Source organism: Vipera berus (assembly GCF_964194415.1).
Source record: "Vipera berus genome assembly, chromosome: 9".
Lineage (NCBI taxonomy): Eukaryota > Metazoa > Chordata > Lepidosauria > Squamata > Viperidae > Vipera > Vipera berus.
Window position 1 is genome coordinate 22,253,709 of NC_138212.1, and position 24,069 is coordinate 22,277,777.

Consider the following 24,069-nt stretch of genomic DNA (forward strand, 5'->3'; position numbering starts at 1 on the left):
ATACTGTATACCCAAGGATAAATGCAAAACTTGGTGGCACAAATTGGATATGGAAACCCTGACAGAGGAACGAATGCTGTGCAAACCTTTCACAAAGTTCTTTGCTTCAGTGAAATCAGGTGATTTTTCAGAGTGGCCTGGCACAGTAACACGGGCCCTGCATTTACAGAATCACAGAATCCTAAGGCTGGAAGGGACTTTCAAGGTCTTTTAGTCCAAACCCTCCTGCTCAAGGCAGGAGCCTTACACCATCCCAGTCAAACGGTTGTCCAGTCTGTTTTTGAAAACCTTCAGTAATGGAGCACCCACAACTCCGGGAGGCAAGCTGTTCCACTGCTTAGTTGTTCTCAGCGTCAGAAAATTTCTCCTTACTTCTAGGTTGGATCTCTCTTTGATAAGCTTCCACACATTCGTTCTTGTCCTGCGCTCAGGTGCTTTGGAGCAGGGCTTTTCAACCAGTGGTACGGTTACCACCTGTGGTACATTGGCACCTGGCAGGTGGTACGCAACCATCCTAGAAAAGTAGCGGGGAGGGGAATGAGATGAACCGGTGGCAGCACCGCACAAGCCTGAGCGAGAGACGACTGGAGCTGCAGGGCTGTCAGGGCTCAGCAGAAGCACCAGGATCAGTGTCAGGCTCCAGCTGGAGCTCAGCGCTGATCCTGACACTTCTGAGCCCAGAAGAAGCGCCGATCAGCTGGAATGTTGCAGCATCTCCAGGGTCTTGTGATTTACATTCAGTTGCTTGGCAACTGATTCATATTTATGAGGGTCACAGTTTCCCAGGGTCATGTGAAGTGACCAAAACCTGCTGCAACCACCCAGCAGACGGGAGGGGGAATAAAACCAAACACCCCCCCCACCCCCACCCCCAATCCTCAACAGAAATGCTCACAACAATGAAAACCTTGGACAGGAGGAAGAGCGCCGCCGGGCGGGCAGGCAGGTGTCTTGCTCGGCTGTGGCTTGGGGGGCACTTTTTTCAGTGCCATTGTAACTTCAAACAGTCAGTAAGCGAACTGTTGTAAGTCGAGGACTACCTGTACTTCATTTTTTTCTTTCTTTTTTTTTTTTGGTCATCAAGTTTTTGACACCTTGCTAGGCGACTGGTGGTACTCGGATGTTGCCATATCCTGAAAGTGGTACAATGGGTGAAAAGGTTGAAAAGCCCTGCTTTGGAGAATAAATCAACCCCCTCATCTCTGTGACAGCCCTACACGTATGGGAAGACTGCTATCATGTCACCCCTAGTCCTTCTCTTCAACAGGCTAGAAATATACCTAGTTCCTTCAACTGTTCATCATACAATTTAGCCTATAGACTCTTTATCGCTTTATCACAATACATATTATTTTGTATGAAACCAAAGCTGGGGCACTTCATAGCAGTACAGAAACCATGCAACTTCTTTGTCGATGAAGAACTGTTCACCTTGGCATCAAACTCTCCCTGGTGGCAGTGCCAAGTTGTTTTGCGAAGGCCTAGATGATAACGGAGTGCCTTGTCTCTGTGAAATAATGCAAAGCTTACAACCACATGAAAAGCAACCGCATTCAACTCTGAGGAGCACAGTTGTTTGCTGATAAATATGCACCGAACAAGGTTCTAACTGTCTCTTTTGAAGTAAGGTTAATGGAATATTGAAAAATAAACTCCTTCTGTATTATACTTTTTTATTATTTTATTAAAGAGTTTTACAAGAAATTTTTTACAATACATATCCCCAAAACCCACCCGCCCCAAACCACCCCCTTTCCCCTCCCCACTTCCTAGAGCTGAATACAGGGTTATAGATATAATAATCATATTCTAACTAAGATTATCCATTATAAAATTAACCAAATTCATAATGTGCTTTAACTGCCCTTTAACATAGATACATTTAAATTATTAAAAACATAATAATAACTTAAACAAAAATATAATCAATACTAATACTAAAATGAATAACAATCTAAAATCTACTCATAAGCTAAATGGAACTTTTTAGTCCCATATTTATTCTGAATATAATCTATCCATCTCCTCCAAACTGAAATATATCTTTCTTGCGAGTGATCCTTCAAATAAGCAGAAATCTTAGACATTTCTGCAAGATTCGATACTTTAAGTATCCATTCTTCTATAGTAGGCAAACTATCCTTCTTCCAATATTGTCCCACCAGTAACTGTGCTGCTGTTATCAAGTTCAACATCAAATTGATTTCTTTAGTATCACAATCTACAACAATACCCAATAAAAACAATTGCGGAGAAAACTTTACCTTTCTCTTAAAAATCTTTTGAATGTTCCACCAAATTTTAATCCAAAAAGCTTTTATATTTCTACAAGTCCACCACATATGAAAATAAGTAGCATCTAAACTACCACATCTCCAGCATTTAGACTGTAGGTTAGGATACATGTTAGACAACCTTTTGGGATCCAAATGCCATCTATAAAACATTTTATAAAAATTTTCTCTTAAATTTTGAGCCTGAGTAAATTTAACATTTCTAGCCCAGATTACCTCCCAAGTATCCAACGGAATTGGTTCCTGGATATTTTGTGCCCACTTTATCATACAATCTTTAACTAATTCCGTTTCCGAGTCCAATTCAATCAAAACATTATATATCCTCTTTATATGTGCACGATTTAAATCTCTAATTTGTTTTACTAAGTTTTCATCTGAAATTGTGATGCCAACCTTCTGTCCTTCTGTATTATTCTTGATGCCTCTTGGCCTTCCAGAGTTCCCATGGCATTAAGTATTCTTTTGGTACTTTGGGAAATACTCTGATGCAACTGAAATTAATATTACTTTGTGACTGTAATGAAGAATTCTGGAAAGTGCTGTGCACACATGAAGCTCTTTACAAACATTAATTAAAAGCTTCACAACATTTACAGGTATGGATATTACAAGCCTCTTCTCACAGAAGTAGAGTAAAAGCGATCAGGAGATTTTAGGACTGCTAACACAGGAAAAATTCAAGGCTGTCAGCCAAATTTCCTGCCTGGTGGGGCAAATGCTTCCTTGGTAACGCAATGCAGGCGGGGAAAAGAGGATCACTCAAAGCCAAGGTGAGGCAAAGGTGCCCAGTGTTTCCAACAAGAGTGAGCTGATGACACTAATGGGTTAGCTGTGCCAAATCTTTTGTGGAGTCCTACAATTTCAGAGGGTGTTGAGCAATTGAAAAGCTGCCGGGAAGAGCAAGCCAAGATGGGGAGGGTCTTGCAGGCTAAATCTGAGAGCGAATGCTTAGGCGGGGGCTTGGTTAAAGGGGTGTCCCAGAGAAGAGGATGTGGAATTCTCCTCCTTAGTGCTTCAAGACGTGGCAAGAACCAGCAGGTAGAAGAGAGGGATCCAAGCATGAAACACGGGACAGAAGGATTTCCTGATGGGGGGCTGTGAAGGAGTGGAACAGCTGATTTGGAGTCAGGGATGTTCCACTGCTGGAGGTTTCCAAGCCCTTAGTCTGCACTGGACTGGCAGACCTGCAACCCTGTCCAACTCTGCAATCCCCTGGTACAGTCCTAACGTATTAAAATATGCCCAGGCAGCTAATTGCACATAACTGAGGAGCCTAATGCAGCAAAACTTTCATGAACAAGATAAACCTAATCTGGATAATTTAATTAATAAGGTTATTAAGGATAACATAATCAGGATATGGCCACCTAATGAGAAAGAAGGACTCGCTGGAGAAGAGCCTAATGCTGGGAAAGATCGAGGGCAAGAGAAGAAGGGGACGACAGAGAATGAGGTGGCTGGATGGAGTCACTGAAGCAGGAGGCGTGAGCTTAAATGGACTCCAGAAGATGGTAGAGGACAGGAAGGCCTGGAGGAACGTTGTCCATGGGGCCGCGAGGGGTCGGACACGACTTCACGACTAACAACAACAAATCAGGATAAACATAATAATGGCCATTCTCCTTTTCTACCATGAGGCACACTCAAGAACTTTCACAGATCTCTGAGGAGAAAGAGACATCACAGCACTATTTCTGGTCTGATCATGTTTTGTTTATTTGTTCAGATTTGATTTATGTTCACCTTTCTGCTTACTTAAACTCTCAAGGCAGCTAATAGAATTGATGTCATTGGTGACAGTGATGACAACGACAAGGCAAGGTCAGCATTCAGGCATTTTGCTGAGTAGGAAGCCAGCCGGCGCTCAGCTGTTGGCCCAAATATCATGCTCAATGCTGTGCCTTTGGGAAGAGGTGGTACGGCGAGACAAGGAGACACGGGCGCTTGCCTCAGCTGCGCACATTTCAACCAGTGGCTGGGGCACGTGGCTTGTAGAGTATTCACAGTCGTAGCATTTGGGGGCACCAAACCCTCACTGACTCTACGCATATACGTATAAATCAGAGGCTCTTCGTATAAATCAGAGGCTCTACATATAAATCAGAGGCTTAAAACTCCCTCCAGATCGGCCACTTGCTTTGAAAAATCCCTTCTCCCTCTTCTGGAGCCAAACATGGGGGTGGCAGTGTACATCTCCACTGGAACTGATGCACTTTTTAAAAAAAAGATCCCTGACTGAATGGGGGGAAGAATTTAATCAACTAAGCAGCTGGCATACATTAATCTGTGCGTGTTCATTGAACCAAGCAGCAGTGCTGTCCTCTCTCTTCCCCACATTGTTACCTCGGTCATGTTACCTCAGACAAAAAGAAATCAAGAGAAAAAGAAACAATTAGGCTTCATCCATCTTTGCCCTAGGGGCTTTCCTTGCCCCCCCACCCCCCCACCCCCGCCAATGAAGCAGCCAGGGCCATTCTGTGTCTCATCCGTCTTCAGCCTTGTAAAAATGTGTCTGGCATCAGAGTGGTGGGGCTTTCCTTCAGAGGAAGACAAACCTGCTGGTGCCAGGAGCGAGGTCTGAGGGAACAGAACAATGTCTAGGCCAGAACGGGAAACTTTTTTGGTTCGGAGACTGGACAACTTCATTGAGAAGGGAGCATAGCTACTGCCTAAAACAGCTCAGGAGTCATTTTGACCCAAGTGCTCTTAAATGCAAACAACAATACTCATTCATACTGGCCAAGTTCTATATACATATTTATAGGCGCTATTCTGTTCCTTCAGATCTAGCTCCTGGGAGTAGCAGGTTTGTTTTCCTCTGAAAGAAAGAGAGAGAGAGAGAAAGAGAAAGAGCACATGGGGCTGGAAGAGACCTTGGGGGGGGGTCTTCTAGTCCAACCCTCTGCTCAAGGCAGGAGATCTTATACCATCCCAATCAAATGGTTGTCCAGTTTGTTTTTGAAAACCTCCAAGGATGGAGCAGCCACAACTCCAGAAGGCAAACTGTTCCATTTCTCAATTGTTCTGTCAGGAAATTCCTCCTTACTCTTTAACAAGCTTCCACACACTACTTCTTGTCCTGCTCTGGGTGCTTTGGAGAATAGGTTGCCCCCCTCTTTTCTGTGACAGCCCCTCAAGAACTGGAAGACTGCTAGCATGTCACCCCCAGTCCTTCTCTTTGTTAGACCTGACGTACCTAATTCCTTCAATCGTTTGTCTGATGGTTTAGCCTCCAGACCCTTTATCTTGCATGTTGCTCTTTTCTGCACACTTTCTAGGGCCCCAGCATCTCACCTGAGTGGAAGTGTTCTTAAAATGGAAGGATTAGGCCAGGATGGACAGCCACACATTCCTATTAATTTGCAATGGTATGTGGGAATGATCTTGGGAGACAAGAAGAGCCAACGCCTCAGGGGAATGCTTGGATAAAAGCTTAGTCCACGGCAAGAGTGTGGGGGTGGCAAATATCTCTGAAGGGACCCTGCCTAATTTCTTGGATTATAAAGGTGACTGGACAAAAATGTACTTTCTGTTAATGTAACCTTAGGATGAGCCTGCTTCCTAGATGACCCTTTCATTTTTACATATTTATTTATTAAACTTTTATGCTGCTGATCTTGCCAAGGTGACTCTAGGTGGCTTGCAGTCATTCAATAAAATACTGTATAAAATATTAAACCAATAAATACATTTAAAAGTCAGCTAAAATTCAATTGACCAAGACAGAGAGGAAGGGAGCAAAGTGCACACAGGGCCCTGTCTATTCCATCAACCTCCTCCAAGATGCCACTCTCCCATTGAAGTGTAGTGGGTTAACACACACAAGACGACGCCAGGCAGTGAATTCAGCTCTTTATTTGTAGAGAAGAACCAGCAACAGAATGGGCTGCCTCTGCCCTTTATATACTCTGGCTGCTGAGCTGACAGCCAATTAATTTAACTAGGCTTTCCCGCCGAAAACTGAGCCACGCCTAGCGGCAGTTATGTACAACCCCTTCTAGCTGTCATCTGTTAAGCTATTGCTTAATACAATACACACTCCAATACACAGCACCCATTGGTGTCCCGGGTCAGTTGGCAGAGCTAGTGTGGGTGCAGATCTCACATCGGGGGGGGGGACAATGTTCCAGAGGACAGGTGCCATGGCAGAAAAGGCTCTTTTCCTGGATCCCACCAGCTGTAATTCCTTGACTAACAGAGTCCACAACATGCCTCGTCTGCCAGAGTGGATAGGACGGGCTAATCCCACAGTTCCTCAGTTAAGCCAGATCCATAACATGAAGGGCTTTAAAAATGGTAACCAACACCTTGAATTGGCCCTGGAAGCAAACTGGCGACCAGTGCAGTTTGTGGAGTAGTAGTGCAACATGGACCATATTTAATGTTTTAATATTATTATTAAAAAATAAAAAGGAAGATAAACTAATACAAACTAATACTAAATGCTGTTAGTATTAATATGAATCTAAGAAAAAGAAAAAATCAAAGAGAAAGCTAAATGCAAGAAAAGAGAAAAAGGTTTAAAAAAATAGGAAAAAAAGAAAAAAATATACAAAGAATTGGCTTCCAACCTTTTTTACAGCAGTTCTACATTTAATTATAAATTTACCTTTTACTCTATGGTTGCAATATAACTCTCTTTCTATAATCTGTCCTGTCTAATCATCAAAATCATAAATCATAAGTCCATTTTTTTGTTCTTGCTTTATGCGAAAAGTCCATAAGGGGTTTCCACTCAATAATAAACGTAAATTGCCTTTTCTCTGATCAAAGAAATCAAGTTAAATGTCTCATTCATGACAAGATGGGAAAAGAATGGACAGAAGCTCCTCCCCTCCCATGTTGATTATTATGGGGTTCGGCTCAGCCAGGAAGAGCCTTGGACAATGGAAGTGGGATATGGAAGAATAAAATGAGAACAGCAACAATAACAACAACAACAACAACAACAATAATAATAATAACTTTATTGTCATGTACACCAATCGACATACATAAAAATGAAATTTCGTTGCATACAGCTCTCAAAGGGTCATCACCTCCAATATACACTCCTTGTTCTTAGCCTGCTCAGGTTTCAGAACGGCCATTTTAGTCTCTAGGGAGCGAACGATGGCAAACAAGACAGATGGAAACAAGACAGATGGAAACGGAGTATTGTGTAGTGGGTTTTGAACCGCGTGGACCGCATGGAAAGACGCCAGGCAGATGAGTGCAGCATATCAGCTCTTTATTGTGGTCAGACTGAACTGGAACAATAGGGCTGCCTGATCCCTTATATACCTGGCCAGGTACACCCCAGGCCAATCCCTTTAACTGAATTTCCCGCCATCCGCGGGCCAGCCAATCCTGCCGCAGTATAGCACCACCTGGTGGTGTCAGTGGCCACTACTAATATGATCACCCAACTATATACATCTATAGACATAACAGGAGCTCCGTGTGGATTAGCCCTGAAATAGCTTGTATTCCTGCACGACAACCTCCTCGCCTCCTTTCCTTTTTCTGAGCCTGTCTCTTCCATCTTTTCCTTAAAGGGGCCTCACTCCTTTTCGCCCCTGGAGTATGCTGCCACCGCCTCTGACTCCTCCAAAAGCCTCTCTCCCTTCCTCTGGGTCTGCCGACAGCCTCATCCAGTTCCGTCGCTCCATAAGCCCTGGGACCTCTCCTCCTCTGCCTAACCCCAGAACCTAATCCCCATTGGTGTCTATCTAGGGAATCTGGTAATCAAGTCGCCAGATAACTGGTAAGATGCCTTACTCAAATTGCTATACCCAGATTTCAAAGGGTTCAGACACTTGGGGATTGCAGCGCTTGGAAAATATGGTTTTGGAAGGGAGATTCCAGAAAATCCCAAAGCACAAAAGGCCTGTGTGATGAAACAACAGCCTGTGTCCTTCTCAGTCTCCCACAAGTTACGACACCATCATTAACTCAAGCCTCAGGCTGGCCTCATTCTTCTTTCTTTAGTTATCTCTCTGCTGATCAGAGTAACGTACAGTTTTGCAATGATGCCAAATTCTGTTTAGTCATTCACAAGATTTGCCAGGAATTTGCTAGGAGCAATTTGATTGGATTATATTTTTTAATTTGCCTTTACAAAGTCCTTGACTTACAACCACAATTGAGCCCCAAGTTTCCATTGTTATGTGAGATATTGTTGTGAGTTTTGCCCCATTTTATGACCTTTCTCGCCAATGTTGTTAAGTGAATAGCTGCAGTTGCTAAGTTAGTTACATGGTTGTTAAGTGAATCTGGCTTCCCCCATTGCTTGTTAGAAGGTCACAAAGGGGGATCACGTGACCCCGGGACACTGTGACTGTCATAAATATGAGTCATTTGCCAAGCATCTGAATTTTGATCACATGCTGCAACAGTCATAAGCGTGAAAAATGATTGTGAGTCAATTTTTTCAGTTCCGTTGTAACTTTGAACGGTCATTGAACAAACTGTACATTGAAGATTACTTGCATTGCCTTATTTTACTTTTAACCTGATTTCATCTGATTCATTTTAATCTGGCAATCTTATTCTGCTACCTTTCTCTAGTCTGGTCAATGATCAAAAGAGGCAACTTTGACATGATAAGATCCCCAAATGAGTCTTACCACCCCAAGAAAGACAAAGGCACCAGTCCTTCAAATGTGCAGCATTATTCGTGGGTGAGGGGGCACCCGGGCACAGAATGCCACTCCTGAAGAGCCCTCCCAACACTTGTCTAAGATGGCATAGGCTCTCCTGCTTGAGCAAGTGGCTGGACTAGAAGACCTCCAAGGTCCCTTCCAGCCCTATGTGCTCTTTCTCTCTTATTTTCCATCCTCTCTAGTTCCTCCTTCAGGCCCTGGCACTTCTGTCACACCTACCACCACTGCTGCCTTCTGGTCCTTGTCTACTACCACAAGGTCTGGACGTCCCATCTGGACGTCCCATCTCCACCTGGGAGGTTTTTAAAAAGAGACTGGATAGTCACTTGTCTGAGATGGTATAGGTTAAGGGGTAGGCAGCCTCGGCTCTTTTATGACTCATGGACTGACTCAGGAATTCTGGGAGTTGAAGTCCATGAGTCATAAAAGAGCCGAGGTTGCCTACCCCTGGTATAGCTTCTCCTGCTTGAGCAAGGGGCTGCAGTAGAAGACCTCCAAGGTCTTTATTCTATTCTATTCTATTCTATTCTATTCTATTCTATTCTATTCTATTCTATTCTATTCTATTCTATTCTATTCTATTCTATTCTATTCCATTCCATTCCATTCCATTCCATTCCATTCCATTCTATTCCATTCCATTCCATTCCATATTTTCTATTCTATTCTATTCCATTCTGTTATTATTCTATTCTGTTCTGCTCTGCTCTGCTCTGTTCTGTTCTATTCCTGCCGTTTAAAGCAAAACAACATCCATGGAGCAGAAACAAAGTCACTGATAAGAGTGCAACATATAAAGCAGTGTTTTTCAACCACTGTTCCGCGGCACACTAGTGTGCCGCGAGATGTTGCCTGGTGTGCCGTGGGAAAAATTGAAAAGTAATTATAAAATACTTTCTTTGTGTTTATTTGATTCCTATTCAAGAGAATTACTTTATATATAGTCAATATAGGCACAGAGTTAAATTTTTTAACATTTTCTAATGGTGGAGTGCCTCGTGATTTTTTTCATGAAACAAGTGTGCCTTTGCCCAAAAAAGGTTGAAAAACACTGATATAAAGGACAAGAGATATTTAGAAAGTTTGCATTGGGCATTTAAAATCGCATTTTGGAAGACTGTTTACCTCTCCCGTTCTCACGTGGACACTTTCTCTTTCAGACCAGCACCGAGTGCTTAATCTTTTCCAGTGCATTGTTCAGTCTTCTTTTGCAAATATACTAGAATCTTCTGTGAATTACCTCAACAGCAGAGGCTGTGGGCTGCAAGCTAGATCATGTACCACCTCTTGGGCAAGAAACTCTGCTGAGCAGATAATTCTTGGCCTGCCTAGCTGATAGCTTCCCCTCTCCGAAGGTGGAGAAAATCTAAGGAACTTGATGTTAATGAGGGGAAGAGCAGCGGTGACAGTAAGTCATCGGGACAAGGGCTGAACTAGGAAAACTGGCCCCAGTGGTGCTCAGGCCACCCATCTCATCCATCCCCCAAAGCACCAAGTGACCCATTAAGTACCCATACATGCAGAACGGAGGGAGGGAGGGAGAAGCCCAGCCAAGAGCTGAATAAGCGGTCATCTGAGTGGGGAATCTGTGATTTATTTTAATCCTGGGTGTGAAATCTGGCAGTTTGGCATAAGGATGTGACCATTCAATGTTGGAATCCTTCTCTACTAGTTGGGAAACTAATGCTAAGTGTATGCTCAAATATTTAACCAGTGCATGAATTCAGCGCTAAGCAAGATGTAGAAGCAAAGAGGAAAGACAGGGGAAGGTCCTAAAAAAGGAAATAGACACACAGTTGTCAACTACTCCCATGAGGAGAAAAATGGAACAGAAAGGACACCAATGCAGCTGCGCAAAAAGCTTAATGAAGTTTGTGAACATTTAAAAAAATAGGTGATGGGAAGAGGGACAAGTTTCAGAGCAGGAGGGGATAACAGTAATCCGAATTTGCAGTTAATAGCATGAAACCTGAGAAATGGCAGAATGAACTGACCTTAGAAAAGCATTCTTCAGCTCAGCTAAAAGGAAAGGAAAAGAAATGGCATACCAGTTGTGTCATGAAGATGATCAAAAGCTAAGAACCAAGTAAGTAAATAAATAAATCTGCTCTAAACTGTTTTCCAGATATCCATGTTAGATTGGTCTGTAGTTCATTGTTTTGTTTTCCCTTTCTTGAAGATGGAGATAGCACTGAGGAGCAGTTACAAGACCCTTCAACAGTACCCAGCATTTCTTGATATCAGAGCAAAACAGAACAGAAGAGAAGAGTAGACTCGGAAGGGACCTTGGAGGTCTTCTATCCAACGTACTGCTCAAGCAGGAAACGCTGTTCCATTTCAGAGAAGGGGTTGTCCAATCTCTTCTTAAAAACCTCCAGTGACTTTCCTTCCACACAGTTCCATACATCATACAGTTGAGCCCAGGGAAGACTCTAATTCATGCTTTTATCAAGCTTTCCCCCTTTTTTCTTGCTAATATTTATTTTATCTTGACTTGTGCTAAACATGGTTTGCCACCAGGGTAGGAAGCCAGAGGTTCTCAGGGCATCTCAGCTCCTCAGATATCAAAGCAGAACACAGGCGTGCCTGGAGCATGTTATCGGCTTTATACTAACCCAGGTTATAATTTGCAGCTGCCCATTCCTTCCCCCTGCATATCCATCTGGACACCTGCTTCTCAGTCATGCCCTCCTTGACATGGACAGGCAATGAAACTTTTCTATTCTATTCTATTCTATTCTATTCTATTCTATTCTATTCTAGTCTAGTCTAGTCTAGTCTAGTCTAGTCTAGTCTAGTCTAGTCTAGTCTAGTCTATCCCATAATTCTATTCTATTCTATTCCATAATTCTATTCTATTCTATTCCATAATTCTATTCTATTCTATTCTATTCCTGCCTGTTTTACAGTTTGAGGCGACTGAGCAGCTTACAGTGTGATAAAACACACAAATATAAAAAGAATTATAAAAGAGGTTAAAATTACAAAAAATCGAAACAAACTAAAAACCCTGGGTCTGGAGCAGAGAGGTGGTGGTGCCTTCTTTGTTAGTGTACTAACCCACCTCCCAGCCAACAGCTGCTTCTTCAGGACTCCAGGCCAGCTGGCATAGCCAAGTTTTAAGCTTTTTCCTGAAGGCTGAAAGAAAGCTGGTAGATCTCGCCTCCTGGATCCCAAGGGTGTTCCCAAGGGTGGGGGCTATGCCAGAAAAGGCTCTTCTCCTGGATCCCAGCAGCTAGGATTCTTTGGCTGATGGGACCTGCAGTAGGCCCCTTCTGTCAGCACTAGTGGGGTGGGCCAATCCCTTAGAGAAAGAGTTCCATAGATATCCTGGACCCATGCCATACAGGTGATAAAGGTGATAGCCAACATCTTGAATTGCACCTGGAAGCATATCAGCAGCCAGTGCAACTTGTGTGACAGTGGTGTTACATATGCCACCCTCGGAGCTTCCAAAACTGAACTGCATTCTGGACCAATTTTAACTTCCGAATACTCTTCAAGGGCAGCCCCATATAGAGTTTTTTGCAATAATCCCCTCCATGCTAAATGAAGATGATGTCAGAATCCATTTATATCTTATTTCTAACTGTCTCTTCTGTGCAAAACCCAAATCTCACTCCCCGCCCCCTTTGGATTCTGCCATTCCCAAGGAGGAATAAACATGGGAGCTTATTGCTTCCGCTTCCTTTCCTTAGATGTAACTTTTTGTTTATTTCACCTGCCTGTTACCCATCACAATAAGAGCATTCTCCCTCTCATCTTTCAGGAAACTAAGAAAGGGGGGGATCTGATTTGTTTCTCCAGGTGGAATGTGAAGGGGTGGGAGAATTCTGCTATGAATGGACTGATGTTTCTCCTTTTCCCACGAGTGTCTTGCCACCTGGAACTTGGCTAATCCAGAACTGACCAAATGAATTGAGGGGTAGAGTTTGCTTGGGGACACTTTAAAAACATCGATCTGTGAAGGGATTCTTCAGATCCTATCTATTATACCCTGTATCATCCATGTCTTAGTAAAAGTTCCTGCTTGGGTAATCTTGTCTCCAAGAGTCTTTCTTTCTTAAGATGTGGATTGAAGTGGGTTCTGACAGACAGGAAGCTCCTTTAAGAATTTGCTGAAGCATCATATGGAATCCCACAGGAAATCCAGCTGGCTCCATCACTCAAGACATTTAGAAAAGCTTTCAATACTGAACTCTTTGGAACTCTTCAGTACCATTATTCCTTTAAACTTTTCTGATGATTGTACTTTTAAAAAGCCATTGACAAGTATACCTTTCTGTTATCAGATCTCTGGAATTCATCTTGCAATTGCCTTCAGAAAATTCTAGTTCATTTCTTTCGGTGGGCCATTTATGTTTACTTATTATTTCTTGCCTATAAAATGTGCTAAAACCCACAAAGGCATTTTGGGGCACAACCTACATTTGTGCCCCAAAATAACATGAATACCTACAGTACCTATTCCGCAATACACAGCCCATCCAGTCAATATTTTTCTTCCAGTTGTCTCCTTTACCCTACATCAAGCATCTAGGGTGAACTAGTCCAATGTATCTACCTCCCCCAAATCCAGATCATGCCTGAGGACCAAAAAATGAGTTCCTCTTCTATCCCCTCATTTAAATCATTGATGAAGATATTGAAGAGTACTGGGCTTAAGGCAGAACCTTCGGGTACCCCACTGCATACATCCCTCCAGGTAGATGCCATTCCATTGAGGACTGTACTATATCATCTGGTGGTGATGCTGTCTAACCTACATTTTTCTATCTTATCAAGTAGTAGGTTGTGGTCTATTCTGTCAGATGCCTTACTGAAGTCCACGTAAATTATATCCACAGCATTCCACTGGCCCACTAATTTTGTCACTTTGTCAAAGAATGCAATTAGATTTGTCCAGCACCCACATTAATGAGACAACTGTGAGCCTTCCAGGCCAGTCAAAGCTGAGATGTTCATCCATGTTTGGATTACAATCTCTGTAGAGAACGATCTACAGTTTGCTGGTTATCAGGCAGAGTGTAAGGTGCTGGCACTAACATTTAAGGATTTGAATAACTTTTGTCTTTATTATTTAAGGAACTGCTTTTTCCATGATGAATTTGTCTAACTGCCCGATCAGCAGGAGAAGCCCTTTTGAATTCATTCCCTGAGGAGATGTGTATGGCTCCTGTTCTCTTATACCATGTAAGAAAGAGGTACATCTTTTTTGCAGTCTTTCAACTGTTTATATATTTTTTCTCTTTTATTGGTATCATCATTTCAATTATAATTATTTTAATTTTGGTTTAATCGCATTAGTATTGCTATATTTTATTCCTTGTATTCTTATATTAGGAATAAACAGAAAGACAGGATATAAATTCAGTAATAATAACAAAAGAAATGTTCCCCTGAAACCTGATAGTTACAGGGTACTGAATATGAATCAGTACTGGAGAACTCAGAAAGTTTCTGTCAGAAGTAATCTAGTTTGATGTCTATTATGAAGCCTCCTAGAGTAAAATAATCTAAGATACCAGACAGTTTCATTTTCCCTGGAAGGTTTTAAATATTGAATTGGACAAGTTTTTGAGGCAAAATGTTTTATAGTTAAGTCTTTGGTTCTCCACCTTGTTTTCCAGTCTACGTAGGTCTTTAAATTTTCCTTTAAAGCATTTGTTGTCATTCCTTGGATCTATCATTCTGGCAGCTCTTCTTGTCTTAGATTGAAAGGATTAAAAATAAAATTAAGCGTACCTCTGCTTTTGGATCAAGAACTGCTTTTGGATCAACTTTTGTGACTTGAGGTGAATCACAAACTGATTGAGCAGGAAGCCAAGAGGTATTAAGCATTGTCTGAAGCCTTCCAATCCCGGGGAGTTTGAGGTCCTAGAGATCTGGAACGACTTTGTTCCATTGTATATGAAAGATCTATCTTATATTATTTCTGGATAAAAAAGTGAAAGTGAAACTTTAAAAGAGCACAAAAGAACTTTCTGTCTTTCTTACTGAACTCTACGGTTGAGGAAGAAAGAGAAGGACACATGCAAACATATAGGCGGGATATTATTGATTGAGTCATATATTTGTGAAAAAAACCACAGAGACCAATGTCACAACTATTTTTAAATAAATAAAGAATAAGGCCCATGAACCTGCCGATGTGGCATTCTGCTGTCTGTGTTGGACAAGGTCTTCAAACAGAGGGCCAAGTACTGTGTTAGTGAGGACTTGAGTATAATCAGTCCTAGGGTTAAGATGATACCACTCTAATGGCAGAAAGTGAAGAGGAACTAAAGAGTTAGCCAAAACAATTCCCATGCATGGGAACCAAGGTCATTGCTGATAACATCTTGGCGGGCTGCAGAGCTGGTAGGAGTGCCCACATTTTCGAACAATTGGTGAATGTGAGTTATAATAGCAAATTGAGGTGGGAAATGAAACTTGCAACTTTGTAACCAAGGGGCTGTCCGCTTCGCAGCTGAGTTTTTCCACCTAAAACAGCGCCGATCAGCTGTTTAGGTGGAATTGAAGCCCCCTCCTCGGGAGAATAGGAGGGGGTGAGGCCCCAGGTAGGGGTTGAGTTCTCCGGGGCCGCCTGAGCTGAAAGCTTGGGCGGCTGAAGGATTGAGCTCCCCCGTAGCCTGGGTTGCTCCGAGCTGCTTAGCGTCTCTGTTCCGGGATTTTTGGAGCAGAGCCAGGCGTTTGCGACCACCCCTGCCAGAAGGAAAGACTTTGGAGTAAAAAGGAGCAGGCAGAGCGGTACAGGAGGTTAAGGTGAAGAGGACTTTTATTCTTACTCCCTAGTTCAATGGACTTTATAAACTTAAAGTGAAAGTGCGCAACAAGTGAAAGTGAGGAAAGATGGCGGCTAAATCTTCCTCTAAAGTTCTTCGGAGTGCGGGAACTTCCCCGGTGCAACAGACATCGTTGCAAGCTTTGCTTCCTCCTGCACCTCCTGTGGCATTGACGCTTAAGGACTTACAAGATGCCTTTGCAAAGCAATCCCAGGTAATGTCAGAAATGCTGGGTGATAAGATGGCAAAGTTGGAGGAGAAATTGGAGAAATTGGAGGAGAGGATGGAAGAGAAGTTTAACGTAATGGAGGAGAGGATGGAAGAGAAGTTTAGTGCAATGAGGGTAGACATTTTGTCTACAGTGGAAAGCGTGGCTGAATGTGTGCAACGTTTGGACGAAAAAGTGGAGGATCTTAGTCAAAAGAACTCTATACTAGAAGTAAAGGTACTGGAGAATGAAAATTTAAGGGATAAAATGGACGGAGAATTGAGTCTTGTCCAGTTCCATCAGATGCAGTATGCTATTAGAATCAGGGGCTTAAAAGAGAATCCTAAAGAAGACTTAAAGCAGCTGATTTCTGAGGCTCTGGAAGCAGTATTGGGCCAGCCAGCATCTGAGATAGAGGGATGTATGGATAAAGTTTTTCGTGTAAATTCATGGATTGCAAGGCAGAGGAAGCTACCTAGAGATGTGGTGGTCTATTTTACAAAGAGAGCAACTAGAGATGAAGTTATTCAAGCTGCTTATGATACTAAAGTTGTGGTTGCTGAGCAAGAAGTTCTGGTTCTAAAAGAGATTCCTCCAAAGATTTTAAGGAGAAGGAAAGATTTTGCATTTCTTGTACAGGAACTTAAGCAACGTGATATTAAGTTCAGATGGGAGATTCCAGTCGGATTGGTGGTGATGCACGAAGGTAAAAGATATCGTCTGGTTACTGTGACTCAGGCGCGTGACTTCTACAGCAATGTTTTAAAAGCAACCCCTCTATCACTCTTGGAAGCTGCAAAGGGATCTGGAGAGGGGAAACCTCAAGAGGCTGAAGGTGGACAGACAGAGGAGAATGGTGCTGGAGGGGATCAAATTATAGCTTCATCGGCTGCTGCTGGAGAGCAGAGGTTGACGCGTGCCGCTTTAAAACGAGCAAGACAAGTACAAGAGCAAGACCAGCAGAAGCTTATGGAACTTTCAAAGTGTACTTATAGTGAAGCTGTGGGAGGAGCGCGGCCCAAAGAAAATACAGGGGCTATTGAAGATGTGCTCCAAAAGCTTCGGGGCGCCACGCATGGTGACTAAATTTCTAACTTGGAATGTTAATGGATTAAACTCACCACAGAAGAGAAAGAAAGTTTTTCAATATTTAAAACAATTTAAGATTGATGTTATATGTTTGCAAGAAACGCATATTAGGGTTATGGACCAAAAGTATTTATCGAACTCAAGGTTGGGCACGCAATTTGTTGCTTCTGCGATGAATAAGAAAAATGGAGTGGTTGTCTACGTTAAAAGTACTCTAACAGCGGAATTAATTGAAGCAGATAAGCAAGGAAGATATGTTATGATAGATTTGTTGTTAGAAGGTAAAAAAACGCTTCTAGTTGGATTGTATGCTCCTAATCAACAACAAGCTGATTTTTTTAGTTCACTTCATACAAAGCTTACTCAATTGGATTACAAATCGTTTATTTTTATGGGGGACTGGAATGGTGTTTTGGATTCACAGATGGATAAGGCTGGTTCTTTTAAGCGTGTTCCGAGTCATGCCAGATTGCCTAAATCTTTTTTTGAAATGAAGGATGATTTGGAACTGCGAGATATCTGGCGTGACACACACTTATATGAAAAGGATTATACTTTTTTTCTGACAGACATCAATCTTTTTCCAGGATTGATTTTATTTTGCTGACTAATGATTTTTTTTCTAGGATTAAGAAGGTAAAGATCTGTGCAAGAACTATTTCGGACCATAGTCCAGTTTGGTTAGAGATTAATAAGGACAATAGGGATAGGCGCTCGTGGCGCGTAAATGAGAATTTGTTTAGAAATCAGAGAAATGTGGAAGAATGTAAACAGCGGATGAAGGATTTTTTTGAAATTAATATGAATAAGGATACCTCTATGGACATGGTTTGGGATGCTAGCAAGGCCTACATGAGAGGGGTGTTGATATATATGAATAATAAATACAGACGTACTTTGGAAGCCAGAAGGAAAGAATTGGAGAATGAAATTAGGGAAAAAGAAAAGGCCTTAATTTTGAACCCATTGGATGTGAAGACTAAGGAGGTTATTAAGCTATTAAGAGGACAATTTGATAAATTGATGGCTGATAAAGTGGCAACCAACTTGCGGTTTGCCAGGCATAATACTTTTTGCAATGCTAACAAGCCAGGCAGATGGCTAGCTTACAGACTAAGGAAAAAGCAAAGGGCTTCTAATATAGATAAAATTGAACATAAGGGAAAGGTTGTGCTTCAACAGGATCTTATTAAGGAAGCCTTTGTGGATTTTTCTTCTAAATTATATGCTAAGGAGAAGATTAATGAAAAAGACATTGATGTATATTTGGAGAATGCTAGCATCCCGGTTCTTACGCAAGCACAAAAAGAGGAGATTAATCAATTGATAACAGAAGAAGAAATTTTTATAGCAATTAAGGAATTGAAGATGGATAAGGCGCCAGGTACGGATGGTTTGACTGCGGTTTACTACAAAAATTTACAAATGGAGTTGATAAAGCCGTTAAAGGAACTGGTTCAGACAATTCAGAGAGGGGGAAAGGTGCCTCCATCTTGGAGAACTGCTTTTATCTCTTTGATTCCGAAGGAAGATCAAGATGCTACTCAAGTAAAAAACTATAGACCGATATCACTTTTAAATACAGATTATAAGATATTTGCTAAGGTGTTGGCTAACAGATTGATGAGGGTTCTGCAACAGGTGATTCATGGGGATCAAACCGGGTTTATTAGTGGTAGGCAAATGAAAAATAATGTGAGGCATATAGTTGATGTGTTAGAGTTTTTGGAAAGGAACAACCAGATTTCTGCGGCGCTAATGTTTTTAGATGCTGAAAAAGCTTTTGATCAGTTGAATTGGCAATTTTTGATGAAAGTTTTAGATAAAATGAATTTTGGGGATAAATTTTTGCAACCAATTAGGGCATTATATCAAAAACAAACTGCCCGAATAATAGTTAACAATAGTTTGACTGAAGCATGTAATATTGAGAAGGGCACAAGGCAAGGGTGTCCGTTATCGCCTTTACTATTTGTGTTAACATTGGAGATATTACTAGTTAAAATACGGAATTTGGAAAGAATTAAGGGTATACAAATTAGAGATCAGGATTATAGATTGAGGGCGTTTGCAGACGATCTGGTTGTTACAGTGACCCAGCCAGAAAACTCTGTTGTGGACCTGATGGAGATAATAATGCAATATGGGAGGGTTTCTGGATTTAAAGTTAATGCACAAAAAACTAAAATTCTGGCCAAAAATATGACAGTATCGCAAAAGGCTCTTTTAGAAGGATTAACTGGATTTGAGATTGCTAAAAGGGTCAAATATTTGGGGGTGTTTTTGTCACCCTCTAATACTAAGTTATATAAAAATAACTATGAAAAATTATGGGGAAAAATTCAAAAAGAAATGGAGAGTTGGGAAAAATTGCAATTGTCTTTGCTGGGAAGAATCGCAGCAGTGAAAATGAATGTCCTGCCTAAATTTTTATTCTTATTTCAAATGATACCGGTTCTTAAGAAAGATTCTAATTTGGAAGAATGGCAACGGGGTATCAATAAATTTGTTTGGGCAGGGAAAAGGCCACGAGTTAAATTTAAGATTATGCAGGATACTCGTGAAAGAGGAGGTCTTAAAATGCCCAATCTTAAATTATATTATGAAGCTGCTGCGTTAGCAGGAATAAGTGATTGGATCAATTTGACACAAGAGAGATTATTAAATCTTGAGGGCCATGACTTGTTATTTGGCTGGCATGCATATTTGTTGTATGATAAGAAGGTAGATAATGTGTTTAAAGTGCATATTTTAAGACAGGCATTGTTGAGAGTTTGGAAGAAGTATAGACATAAGTTAGATTACAAGATGCTGTTGTGGGCAATCCCAAAGCACGCAATAGAAAACATAAATGTTGGCTTCAAACATGATGTGACTACGTATAAGGAGATTTTAAGCTTGGAAAGAAATGTCTGGTGTTTGAAGCCGTACAACCTCTTGCGAGATGAGAAGATTGTTCAAACTTGGTTTCAATATACTCAGTTACGGGCCAGGTGGAAAGAAGATCAGAAAATTGGTTTTGCAATGACTGATGAAAATTTGATAAAGCAAATTAGAAATCAGGGTCCAGCACATATCAAACGGATATATCTTGCATTGATAGAAATTGACTCAGAAACAGAACTTGTTAAAGATTGTATGATAAAATGGGCCCAGAATATCCAAGAAGTTATTACAATGGACACGTGGGAAAAGATCTGGGTGAGGAATGTAAAATTCACACAAGCTCAAAATCTAAGAGAGAACTTTTATAAAATGTTTTATAGATGGCATTTAGATCCTAAAAAGCTTGCAAGTATGTATCCGAATTATCAGCCAAAATGCTGGAGGTGTGGTGGCGAAGATGCAACATATTTTCACATATGGTGGACCTGCAAAAAGGTCAAGGCTTTTTGGATAAAAATTTGGTGGAATATGCAGAAGATCTTCAAGCAAAGGATAAAGTTTTGTCCGCAATTCTTTTTGTTGGGTATAATTGCAGACGCTACTGTTGTGGACACTAAGTTGATGTTGAATTTAATTACAGCAGCAAGACTTTTAATAGGTCAATATTGGAAGAAGGAGGAACTGCCGACTATAGAAGAATGGACTTTAAAGGTTTCTGACCTGGCAGAAATGGCAAAGATCTCGGCTTATTTGAAAGATCATTCGCAAGAACGTTATATTATGGAGTGGAAAAAATGGATTGAATATATCCAGAACAAATATGGGACTAAAAAGTTTCATTTAGCATTTGAATAAGTCTTCCTTTCTATTTTCTTTTTTTTCTATATGAAATGTTAGTATTGCTTGTAGTTATCTTATATGAACTAGAGAGTGATAGATTTAAGAATTTATTATTGGTAGCAAATGGATGCTTATGATTGTTTTTTTTTTGTTTTTATACCCTGTACTTAGCTCTGGGAAGTCGGGGGGGGGAGGGGGGAAAGGGGGGTAGGGGTAGGGAGGGATAGGTAGGGGAGGGGGAGGGGGGATTGTTAAAGATAAAATGTATTTTAAAACTTTTCAATAAAAAAAAAGAGCCTCTTGTTGCGAGTGAAGAAGGAGAGTGCAAAACTTGGGTTGAAACTAAACATTAAGAAAACCAAGATCATGGCATCTGGCCCTCTCAATTCTTGGCAAATAGATGGGGAAGAAATGGAGGTAGTGACAGATTTTATTTTCCTGGGCTCCAAGATCACTGCAGATGGGGACTGTAGCCAAGAAATTAAAAGACGCTTGCTCCTGGGGAGGAAAGCCATGGCAAATCTAGACAGCACACTAAAAAGCAGAGACATCACCCTGCCAACAAAAGTGCGTATAGTCAAGGCTATGGTCTTCCCAGTTGCAATGTATGGCAGTGAAAGCTGGACCATAAGAAAGGCTGAGCGCCAAAGAATTGAAGCCTTTGAACTATGGTGCTGGAGAAGACTCCTGCGAGTCCCTTGGACTGCAAGGCAATCAAACCGGTCAGTCCTAGAGGAGATCGACCCTGACTGCTCTTTAGAAGGCCAGATCCTGAAGCTAAAACTCAAATACTTTGGCCATCTAATGAGAAGGAAGGACTCACTGGAGAAGAGCCTAATGCTGGGAAAGATTGAGGGCAATAGAAGAAGGGGACGACAGAGAATGAGGTGGCTGGATGGAGTCACTGAAGCAGGAGGCGTGAGCTTAAATGGACTCCAGAAGATGGTAGAGGACAGGAAGGCCTGGAGGAACATTGTCCATAGGGTCATGATGGGTCGGACACGACTTCGCAACTAACAACAACAAGGGTTAAGAACGTCTGACTTACGGATAATTCGTATTTATGAACGGGCTGCTATTACTAAAAATGGCAGACAGCCTTCTCCTTCCATGCATTGATGAACTGCTGAAACAGTATCTTTTTATGTGTGGCCTGTATTCAGTGATTTTCAGCAATTCATGAGAACATTGTACGTAGGAATGTATGTGGGAAGCATACCACAGTAGTAATGGGAGACTTCAACTATCCAGATATCAACTGGGAGACAAAATCTGCAGCAAGCGGGAGATCAAACAGATTACTAATCAACCTAGCCAACAACTTTGTCATCCAAAAGGTGGAGGAGGGAACTAGATGTAAAGCCCTACTGGACTTAATTCTAACTAACAAAGAAGAAATGATAGAGGGAATTGAAGTTGCCGGACCCTTGGGGGAAAGTGACCACATCATACTGGAATTTTGACATAACGTAAACACTAGCAACAGAAAATAATCCAACCAGTGTCTTAAACTTCAAAAGAGCTGACTTTAACAAACTCTGAGAGAACCTAGGAAAGATCCCATAGATGAAAATCCTAAAGGGGAAAACAACCCAAGAAGCGTGAGAAACTCTGAAAAATGTGATCATAAAAGCCCAGACCAGCACAATACCACTGAAAAAGAAAAACAAGAAAGTCAAAATGAAACCAGCATGGCTGCACAAAGATCTCTCTGACAAACTGAAAGACAAAAAGGACAAATATAAAAAATGGAAAGAGGGGCACATAACTAAGGCCAATTATCAGCAGACAGCCAGAACATGCAAAGATGAAGTCAGGAAAGCAAAGGCTCAGAACAAACGAAGACTTGTAACTGAAATCATGGATAATAAAAAAAAGTTTCTTCTAACGTATTAATAACAAGAAAAAAGCCAAGGAAATGGTAGGTCCACTAAAGAGAGAAGATGGCAAGGAAATAACAGACAAGAGGGATAAAGTCGAGCTGCTTAACTCATACTTTGCATCAGTCTTCACACAAAAAGAAACTATAGCCCAGCATACCAAAAAAAAACCACTGCAAAGACGAATTAGAAACAAAAATTAAAATAAGCAAGAAAATGGTAAGAGAACACCTATCCGACCTTGAATATAAATCACCAGGACCCAACAGTTTACATTCCAGAGTTCTGAAGGAGCTGGCAGAATATCGTAAACACGGTGCAGCTGGATTTCAGCAAAACCTTTGACAAAGTGCCTCCTAATAGAAAAAGGACAGGAAGGTGTATACTATTAGATGGACTCACCACTAGCTAAATAATTGCACTCAGAGAATGCTTCTTAATTGCTCCAGCATGGAGGGAACTACTAAGTGGAGAGGCACAGTGGCCCGTCCTGAATTCACCATTTTTATCTATGATTTGAGAAGGCCAGTTCACTAAACCTATTGTAGTTGAAACAAAATTGTGGCGTTAGATGAAGAGAGAGAAATTCAAAAATTCCAGGGATAAAGAGTGAGCTGAAATAACTAGGGTGAAATTTAACAGAGAAAAATGCGAAGCTCTGCATCTGTGTAGAAAAATGAAAGACTCAATAGACACAGAGGGCAACCCTTGCTTGGCAGCAGCAGATGTGAAGATTGAGCGTTTTTGTCAGCTGCCAGTTAAGCAGGATACAGCGCTACAATGCAACATCTAACAAGGCACACACCCCCTTATTACAGTGACTAGAAGCCAACGTGGGTTTGTCAAAAACTTATCATTCCAGACAAAGCTTATTGCCTCTTTTGATAAAGTGACTAAATTAGTGGACCAGTGAAATGCTGTGGACATAATATGCTTGGACTTCAGTAGGGCATTTGACAAAATAGACCATAGCCTAGTTCTTGGTAAGATAGAACAATGTGGGTTAGATAGCATCACCACCGGATTGATTTGCAACTGACTGGCCATCCACATCCAGTGTTTAGTACTCAATGGAGCAACATCTACATGGAGAGAAGCCTACAGTGGGGTATTTTAAGGTTCTGCCTTGAGACCAGCGCTCTTCAACATCTTCATAAATAATTTAGATGAGAAGATAGAAGGGGAGCTCATCCAATTTGCAGATATACCAAGCTGGGGGGGAAGTGGTAATACTTTGGAAGATAGACTCAAGGTTCAGAAGGATCTTGACAGAGTTGAACACTGGGCCCTATCCAATAAGATGCAATTTAGTGGTGTGAAAAGTAAAGTCCTCTCCTAGGCAGGAAAACCAAATAAACAAGTATAAACAAACCTTATTCCATCCTTTGACAAACTGACAAAATTAGTGGACCAGCGAAATGCTGTGGACATAGTACATTT